Genomic DNA, 10,289 nt, shown 5'->3' on the forward strand with positions numbered 1-10,289 from the left:
CTGTCTCAGGCTTGGTGCTAAATAGCCATCAGTTACAACTTTGTTTTCATAGAAGTAGCTTTTATTTCAAATTTAATAAGGATAGGTTAAATGTACTGCCGATCTGGAACAGCAGCAAAAGTAATCCAGTCTTTGTCGTAATGTAATAAGTACTATATTGTCCTGTGAGGCAGTTTTCTCATACATTTACAGTTAAGTAAAATCTGTACTAAGAATGAAAGTTATAAAAGCAAACTAGAATATTTGAAGGACCAACATTTGGTTCAAGTAGAGCTTTACTATTGTAATATTTATTGCCTAGGTATCAAAAGCAAAGAGGATTGCTGTAATCATAGTTGCTTGAGAGAAGATAATTCTTTGCAATTAATATATAGCAAAGACTAAAGGTTATGAAAAGAGCAGATTTGAAAGAATGAGAAAACGGCACAGTCACCTTGTTTCTTTCGATTTCCACTTGAAGAGAATGACATTTAGCAATTTTCAGCTGTGCCTGGGCTACTGTCAGTAATAATACTGCACAACGCAAGAATGATAGCAGCTCTGATGAAGAAGGGGTAAAAGAAAATAGAACTTCACTTCTGCAAATCGATTCTGCAGTTTTCCAATTTCCCTGTCCAGTACTGGTTGAGGCTATGAAATTGACCAGAGCCATATAAAATGAAAGTAAAGAGAGAATACTTGAAGCTCTTACCTTTCAGCAAATGACATCCTTATATGTTTATTCTCCCTGGCCTTCCGCTACAACCTCCTTGATATGTTCAATGTGATTTTCTTTTTTCTTACAAAAGACTTTTGTGTTGGCTGGTTTAATTTTTGGGACAAAGCAAAAAAGGAGGGGCTAATTATTTCAATATAAATTAATAAAATAGCAGGTACTAAAACTGGTGTATAAAATTTTTCTAGAAACTTCTGCATTTATATGATTTAGTTTCTTTTAAATATTGTTATAGTTTAGAATGAGAATGTGCCCCAAAGGTTTCATTTGTTCCTAGGCAGGATTTTGGGAAGGTGACTGAATTATTTAGACAAGAGAGCTGTGTTATGGTTGATACATTGTGTCAACTTGAGGAATCTACAGACTTGACTAAGTGACTCAGCAGTTCTACATCCTGGGGTGAAAAGGACACGCACTTCCTGCTCTAGGATGTTTTTGGTATTCAAACTGAGCCTCTGCAAGAGGAGGGCACTGAGACAGTGTGGGTGTGGGCAGACAGCCAGCATACAATGTAAGGGAGAAAAAGAGATTTACTGCCCCCCACCCCTTTTAATCTTGCTGCTTTTGCTGTTTTGAGCTGCCATGAGCAGTTGCCCTCTGCCATGTACCACTCTGCCTTGGAGCCAGCCGAGTATGGACTGAAACCTCCACAAACTGTGAACTGAATAAACCTTTCCTTCCTTAATTTTGAGCATTGAGTATTTTGACTCAGCAACAAGAGAAAAGTAACCAAGACAAGCTGAACTGCTGTTCAAGGTAGGGCCTGGATGGAAGAGACAGGTCCCTGGGTGCAGGACCTGGAAGGGTGTGTCTCTCTCCCAGGCTCTCCCTGCCCCTTTTTTTTGGTCTTTTTGAGACAGGATCTCCTATGCAGTTCAGGCTGGCCTTGAGCTCACTTTGTAGCCCAGGCTGGCCTCAACTGGCAATGATCCTCCCGCCTCAGCCTCCCGTGTGCTGGAATCACAGGCGTGTGCCACCTCGCCCCTCTCAGGCTCCTTCCTTTGCTCTCTTCTTCCTTGATGTGAGCGTTTTCCTCCACCCAGGCCTTTCCACTGTGCCATTTTATCCTGGAACCTGGTGACTGGCGGCTGTCACCGTGAGCCAAAATAAACCTCTCCACCTTTACATTGTGAGCGCCAGTGACAAGCAGGTGACTACGGCAAATACAGAACTCAGAGAGCTGTTGACACTGAGCTTACTGCCTGGGCACTTGTGAACTTTGTTGTATTTTTTATGTCCTTGGAGGTAATGTAAATACTCAACATGGTAAAAACCAGAAGATGGCATTTCGAGAACCAGGGAACTTAATCATGTAAGGGGACATTAAATTGCATGAATTTGTCTTTTAAATTTTTTAAATTTAGAGTATTTATAAAAAACATTATGAAACCCATGGCATGAATCTTCAATTCCTCAAAAGTATCTTTTGCTCCCCACCACCACCTGCCTTCTGCACAGGTACGGTATGAAATGAGACTCGTAAAGAGTAAATGAAAAAAAAGGAAGAGCAGGAAGAGAGGGAGGGATACAAGATTTCTAACTTCAAGAAGCTTATATTCTGTCTTTGGCTATTAAACATACTCAAATGCAAAATCAACTAAATAATGAGAGCTAAAGGCAGCCCCTCATTAGAATAAGATTAATATTTGAGACAGTTAGTGTTAAGAATTTCTGAAAAGGAAAATTCTGTTCATTGATTCTGAAAGATAGTTTTGCAGGGTACATCAATCTGAGTTGAAGGTTGTTTTCTCTCAGAACTTGAAATGCTTCACCCCAAGCTCCCCTTCAGGGTTTGTGTTCAGAAGTCCACCGTCATTCTGATGGGCTTTCCTTTATAGGTGATGTGATGAAAGTGATCGTTATGTATATTTAAAATGTACCGGTAAACTTAATTTAAATAAGAAAAAAATTGTGTTCACTTACTGTGGGGTTTAAGCTGGTCATTAAAGGAGGCTATAGAAAGGTGAAATATTCTGAAATATTCGTAAAAGGAATAGAATACTTTTTTTTAACCTATTTGATTTATTTTAGCTTAGCGTAGAAGGTAAAGAATTGACTGTTCATATATTCATATATTGATGGGGATTAATTCAGAAATTGAACAAGGAAAGACAATTGATGGCTTTGTGTTACTACCTTTAGCTCATTTAAGTTCATGTTTTAATTAAGTTTTATAACAATAATGTAACAAATAAGGACACTAAAGCCTGCAGAATTTCAATACCTTGCACATGGCCCGATAGGGGTCTTTGGCTCCAAAGCCGACTCTCTTTTGATTACATACAAAAGTCCTAGAGAATAATGCAGCATTGAAAGTAATGCAGGACTTTCCCCCACTGAACATGTCCAAAGCTGTCAAACACAAGATGAATGGTAATCTGCCATAAATGCACCATCCTGCTGATATAGGTTTGAGGTATGTGATGCCCACCAAAAATGAAAAGAAAGAGAAAAGCTGGAGAGAAAAGACTAAAGAACCTCTGTTAAGCTTTGTTTTGTTTTGATTTTGCAGTGCTGGGGATCAAGCCTAGGGCTTTGCATGCCAGGTAAGCATTTTACCACTGAGCTACTCTCCCAGCCCTGCTAAACTATTTTGACTTTGTCAGACAAAACTGATAACTTTTGAGGTATAATGATTTAGTATTTTTGTCTTTCAAATAAATAAGAACATGGCATAAATATATATATATTCAATTATTCATATTTATTAAGTTAACTGTACATAATTACTTGGTAAAAATGAATTGCCATACAAGAGTAGAGACCCTGAACAGACTTGCTGCACTGGAACCTTGATTTATTCTGTAATATTCAAACTTAGAATGATTTCAAGAGCCAACACTCCTGTCAATATGTGAGACATCAACACCCTTCTGTGTGAAGATGGGCGTATAACCTAAATTAAACTGGTAGAATGGAGAAACAAGTAGTGGCTCCTTCTAACTCCAGTCATGAGCTGATTTTTTAAAACTCAGAGAGTCATTAAAAAGCCTAGAAGGAAAATTACTGGGCTGAAGCATTCAATGTGTAGACACAGGAACAATCCCATAGAGAAGAGACACCAGGTATTTGGCAAAGAATACTTGCATACAGCAGAGAGACCATAGAGGGGGAGTACATTATACTTCAATCTCAAAATAATCAAAAATTACAAGATAGTTTACTGATGTTCCACAGGACTTTCGGGAATATTTAATTTTCATTTTGAGTTGTTCTACCATACGACTTCTTTTTTTGTATTTTTGGGTTTTTGTTCTTTGTTTTCTGTTATTTTGAGTCAGGGTCTTTATCTTGATTACTTTTCTCTTGTTGCTGGGACAAAATACCTGACGCCCAAAATTAAGGAAGGAAAAGTTTATTTCACTTACAGTTTGTGGAGGTTTCAGTCCATACTTGACAGATTACAAGGCAGAGTGGCACATGGCAGAGGGCTACAGCTCATGGCAGCGGAACACAGCCAAAGTAACAAACACAAAACCCAGGAATGGTCCAAGCAGCCTCTTCCTCTCCCTTACATATGCAAACTATCCACCCTAGGGCGGATGCAGGTCTCACACCCATAATCAATCAAACTCTAAAAGCCTGCCCCATGACCCCATGAGGCTCTGTGGGGACACCCAGACACAAGCCATAACAGTCTTGCTACGCAGTTCAGGCTGGCCTTGAGCTCACTTTGTAGCCCAGGCTGGCCTTGAACTCACAACAATCCCCCTGCCTCAGCCTCCGGAGTGCTGGGATTACAGGTGTTCACCATCATGCCCGGCCTACCTCAAGACTTCTTAATCTCAGTACTATTGAAATTTTTAGCCAAATAATTCTTTGTTATTTCAGGCTGCCCTGTGCCTTGTCAGATGCTTAACCACACCCCTGGCCTCTTCCCATTAGATGCCAGTAGCACTCCCGCATCCAGATGTTTGAGCAAACATGTTCCCAGACACTGTCAAAGGTCCCCGGGGGAAACTGTCCCCACTGAGAACCACTGTTCTGCCAGGGCTCCTCTGTGCCGTGGGGCCTCCCACTTTGCTGCCGGCTCTGTTATAGTTCACAGACACGCAGCGACCTAGAGGCTGGGGCTGCAAGTGTCCTCTGCGTACTAAAGCAATGAAGCTTGGCATCTCTGCCTTCTTTTTATTATCTTAAAGCTGTCTGCTCAGCTGTGCGTGGAGGCACGTTAATAATCACTTAGGGAGTGTCTGCAGTACACAGCGTATTAGTCTTAAATATACCTACCTTATCTCATCCCGCTTCAAGACTGAGCACACCAAGATGAGGAACTAAAGCAATTTTCAGGATTTGTGGAGACACCAATTGCAGGCTTTTACAAGGCCTAGTTCCAGACCTCCAGGATCAATGCATAGGAGTCTCCAGTCACTGTCTTAACCTGCAGACACTTTGAATTCCGGGGAAAGCAGAGCTTTGCAGACCATCCCATGAGGAGGCCACCCCCCACACCAAGCAGGTGCAATTACTCGGAACAAAGGCTAACCCGCTAGGCAGGAGTGTTTGTTTCAGAAGGGGAACAGAATTGCTCCATCAAGCAATTATGGTGCTCCCCACAGGTTGCAGAACCTGTCCTGAGATACTGACCAACCAGACTAGCTTTGACCAACCAGACCAGAGCTTGACCGGAATTGCCGACACCAGCAGCTGTGCAGACCCCAAACCTCACCTTTGTCCTTCTTTTCAGTAACACTGAGTTTTCTGTCAGCCCCTTGAAGACAAATCTTGAAACTGTATCTGTCCTCCTTGTAGGCAACTGACTTAGATAGAAATAGTATAGGCAGTCAGGTAGGGCTAAGCCCTCAAAGGAGCCAAGGTACCTTGCAACTGTGGGGGAGGCAGACACCTCCAGCTGTGGGCCAGACCTCAAGACAAAAGATAAAACAAATGCATCCACATACCTCCCACAGGATAAACATCAGGGACTGCTATTCTAAATAGGTCTCTATCACCTTGAGAAAGCCAGGAAGAGTCACTAACCCAGCCCCCTACGGGAAAAGCCCCAGTTCTGGATTCATGCCTGCTTGCCAAGTGCCTTGCTTTCCCATTTGATCTCTACTTAATCAATTTTACCGGAGCAATTATGCTTGTAATCTTATTGATTGACCATAGTTTTGTCCCACCTCCTGCCCACCTTGTGATTTCCCATGTTTCCCACCTTGGACCCGCCTCACATGGATTTGCTCTGTAAAAATCCCTAGGAAAGGCAGATTCCTTGGCAACCCACTCGGGTCCCCTTCTGTCTCTCAGACAGCAGCTTTCTTTCCCTCAATAAATATATGCTGCTCTTAATCTCTGTTGTTCCTAAAATTCATTCTTTAATTTTAGAGAACACGAACTTGTCCCAAACATGTGGCAGGTTGGGAGTTTCTTTCCCCTATATCATCATGAGCATGTTGATTTCACCCCCTTTCCTAGCCAGGCATGATTTCACACACCTGTAATCCCAACACTCCAGGAGGCTGAGGCAGGAGGACCAAGCCCAGCCTGGGCAACACAGCAACTTAGCAAGACGCTCTCTCAAAATAAAAAACAAAACAATAAAACATTTTAATGATGGGAGTAAGGGACTGGGATTCCCTTCCCTAGTGTGAAGGACTTGGGTTCAATCTGCACTAAAAAAAAACAAAAACAAAACAAACAAAACAAAAAACTTCTTGCCTCTCTTTCACTACTGCTCCTTTCTTTGGTATTTGGGACAAGTGGCCAAGCCTACTCTGTGGGGACCCCTGGAGCACAGGCTTTCATCCTAAAACTCTGACAACATAGCCACCCTAATTACAAATAGAGTGAGGAATCCACATCTACCATTCTCAGAAGGAGGGAAGCCAGAAGTGTTTGTCAGTCAGTACCAATGACAAATATACTGTACCAGGACTGTGTTAGATCCTTGCAGTGACGCAGGGCTACACATAGCCTAGTACCTGCTCAGTGCCCTTGCAGGTGGGTAGGCAATCACAGCATTCACACAGCTGTTGCTGTGATTGGTTTACTCACGTGGGAAGAATAAACTCAAACCACATATGGCAGAGGTCCTCTGCTAGGGTGATTTTGTCTTCCATGGTATGTCTGTGAATGTCTAGAGACAATTTTCATTGTCATATTTTGGGGTAGGGTGTTGCTACTGGCATCTAGTAGGTAGAGGTCAGAGATATTGCTTAATAATCTATAGTTTCCGGGAAGGCTCCCCATAACAAAGAATTATACAGCCCCAAATGTCGACAGTACTGAGGCTGAGAAACTCTGTGTATTGTCATCTTTGCATGTTTTCTCAAACATACTCCTACATTTACTGAAATGCATAGGATGCCTTTGAAATGTCTGCAGGCAAAACAGCATATCCTAGTGCTCATGAGAAGTTCAAATGTGCTCTACCACTGCACATTTCAAGCCCAAGCCTATGGTACTTTTTCTTTCACAAGTATGGATTCGATACATCCACTCTGAGCTTCAAATGAGAGGCTTGACTCTATTTTCTTTCTAAAAAAATATTTTGAAATTCAGATGTAAAACGCTGCTCTTCAAAATAGACTCTGTCACAAATATTTCCACCAACGTGACTAAGCAAAGTTCAGTCCTAACGGAAAAATACTGACATGACAATCAGACACTGCTATGAATGGAAAGCTCTCTATGAGGAGCACCGAGAGGTGAGATAAGCAAGGAGCACATTCTCCTGAGGACACTCTACCCCAACAGGAGCAGGCAAGACACGGTCCAGTGCAGTGAGCGAGGGAAGCGTGTGTGTTAAAGATCAAAAGTTCTAATCCAGTTTGTGAAACAAGCTGGTCAAACCCAAGAGAATGCAGAATCAAAGGGCCCACGGGGGGAAATCTTTATTAAAAGTGGGAAGCTACAGGTAAATTACACTGAAGAATTTTCTATCTCCGAGCATCCACTTATGTTAGATTTTAGGTTTAAAGTTATTTTCCAGATGGTGCATTCTGGGTCCTAGTCTTTTTTTTTTTTTTGGTTTCTCTCCGGTACCGGGAACCGAACTCATGACCTTGTGCTTGCCAGGCAGGCGCTTTTTGCCGCTGAGTTAAATCCCCAGCCCCTGGGTCCTAGTCTTGATGCAGGAAAAGAAAAACTCCCAGCCTGAACAATATCTGGGACAAGCTCGTGTTCTCTAAAATCGAAGCATGAATTTTAGGAACAACGGAGGTTAAGAGCAGAATATATTTTTGAGGGACAGAAAGCTTCAGTACAAGAGAGGAACAGAAGGGGGCCCGAGTGGGTTGCCAAGGACCCTGCCCTTCCCAGGGACTTCATAGACCAAAACCTCAAGGTGAGGCGGGTCCAACGAAGGGGAAAAATGCGAAATTACAAGGTGGGCATGAGGTGGGACAAAACTATGGTCAGCCAATAAGATTACACATATAATTGTTCAGGTAAAATTGAGTAAACTGGGATCGAATGGGGAAGCCAGTCATGTACCAAGCGGGCATGAATACAGAACAGGGGCTTTTCCTGTAGCGGGTTGGGCTAGTGACTCTTTCTGGCTTTTTGAAGGTAGTTGCTACTTATTTAGAATATAAATCCCTGATGTTCACACCTAGGGAGGTGTGTGGGTGCATTTGTTTAGTCCTTTGTCTTGAGGTCTGGCCCGCAGGTATATTATCCTGTCTTTCATGTTGGCTCCTTCGAGGGCCTGGCCCTGTCTGACTGCCTATAGTATTTCTATCTAACTCAGCTGCCTATAACAGTGTGAGCTTCAAGCTTGAGGCCTACAGAACAACTGGCTGGATATGATACCTGGCTAGGAGGTGTCTGTGTGTTGCTCACCGGAAACCAAAGGCACACTTAAGGCAAACCCTAGAGCAGCAGCATGTTAATCCTGATGGCTAAGAAATGCTAATTTGATCAAGCACAAGAATGTACACAGCTTGGGGTCTCAGAAACAGTTTAAGAAAACTTCAAAGCTGTTTGCTGTGGACAGAGTCAGTAAATTGCTAACGTTTCCATGTGTGTGAGCCCACTGACTCCTCAGGGAGTTGAAGCTTGTGGTAAAAATACAACCCAAACACTTTATTAATTACTCAGGCTAAGACGAGTCAAAGGAGCAAATGTAAACCCAGTTTGAAATCTGTTATTTAGTAGATTCCTGTAATCACAGGGGAAATCTAGTTGTTATACAAACTCTTCAAGAAAAATTGACCCTTTTCAGGCAGGTATGTGGTGTATGCCTGTAACCCCCGCATTCCGAGCCGCTGAGTCAGGAGCCCAGTCTGGGCAACCTAGGAACTTCGCTAGATCTTGTCTCAAAGAAAGAAAAAAAGGCCTCAGTTTGTAGCTCAGCGTGAAGCGTGGGGCTCAATCCCCAGCGCCACACATACACACGCGGAAAACTGACCCCTTTCTTACCTGTCCCTTTCACTGTCTGTTCTGCTCATAAAGAAAACGACTTTGTCCTAAGAGAAAACAAGCTCAGGGATTCAGCCGCGATTTCTGCAGCTTCCTGTTAAAAGGGCTGGCACAAGTAATAAGGATAAAACTACACATGGATGGCAGCAGTCAACAAAAGTGGCAATATAGTAACTTTTAGCAAGTTGAAAAGTTTGTGATAATTCATTTTACTTCTCAGGTTTAAACATTTTCAACTTTAAAAGTACAGAAACAAACTAAAAACAAAACAACAACATAAACAACTCCAGATATATGAAGTAGGAGAAAGAAGAGGGTAAGGGTGAGGGTGAGGGTTAGGGTTAGGGTTAGGGTTAGGGTTGTAACCCTATTGCGCTGTTGCACTGAAAAGACGGTAAGGATTGTTTAAAGGACTGGGTGTGTAGCTCAGCAGGAGCTTCCCTAACGTGCAGGAGGCCCGAGTTGCTTGTGAAGCACCAGGGGAAGGAAAGGAATCTCTTTTAGCTTTTTCTTTCCCTGTAAGAAAATGTCCCAGAATTAGAAGAGTGAATATTTGAACATGATGGAACGCTCCGCTAAAGTCTGTGTTGAAGAAATAAGTGCACGTTATGGAAGTTGCTGCGGCTGCTCCCCCAGGGCGTTTTCCTGACAGTGATCATAAAGCATTGCAGGTTTATCGCAGAGTCAAGCGGTTCCTCTTCTTATTCCTCACTCCTCAGAGATGGCAGAGGGAAGAAAGTGAAAGTAAAGTTTTGTGTGTTTGTTTTATATTGAGTCTGGGTTGCATCTGGTACATCAGCACTTGGACCTAAATGGTTGGCCATCCCAGCCACAGACAGTAAGGAGAGCAAAAAGGGGAGGAAAAGTGCTTACCCACACTTAATGTATATAAAGACTAAAGAGTCATTGTGAGGCACCCTGGAGCCATCATTGTCGTTGCTACTGTGGAATGAATTGCATTCCCCTCCCCAAAGTTCTGTGTTAAAACCTGAACCCTGTTGGGACTGCTGAAGCTGGAAAGTACTTACATGTGCAGGACGAAGCCAGCCTGAGAACCCGGAAGCTCGGAGATCACCGGAGCTCCTCAAGCACGGAAACAAGTCCTTGTAGCTTGTTCACTGACTGCTGGACAGTGAGGCAGAAGTTAAGCAACCTCTTGAGGGTATAAATAAATGCTCTAATGCCCTTGGGCAGTTCCTTTTCTTGGCTC

The sequence above is a fragment of the Chinchilla lanigera genome, unplaced genomic scaffold, assembly GCF_000276665.1.
Source record: "Chinchilla lanigera isolate Chin_1 unplaced genomic scaffold, ChiLan1.0 scaffold00020, whole genome shotgun sequence".
NCBI classification, from domain to species: domain Eukaryota; kingdom Metazoa; phylum Chordata; class Mammalia; order Rodentia; family Chinchillidae; genus Chinchilla; species Chinchilla lanigera.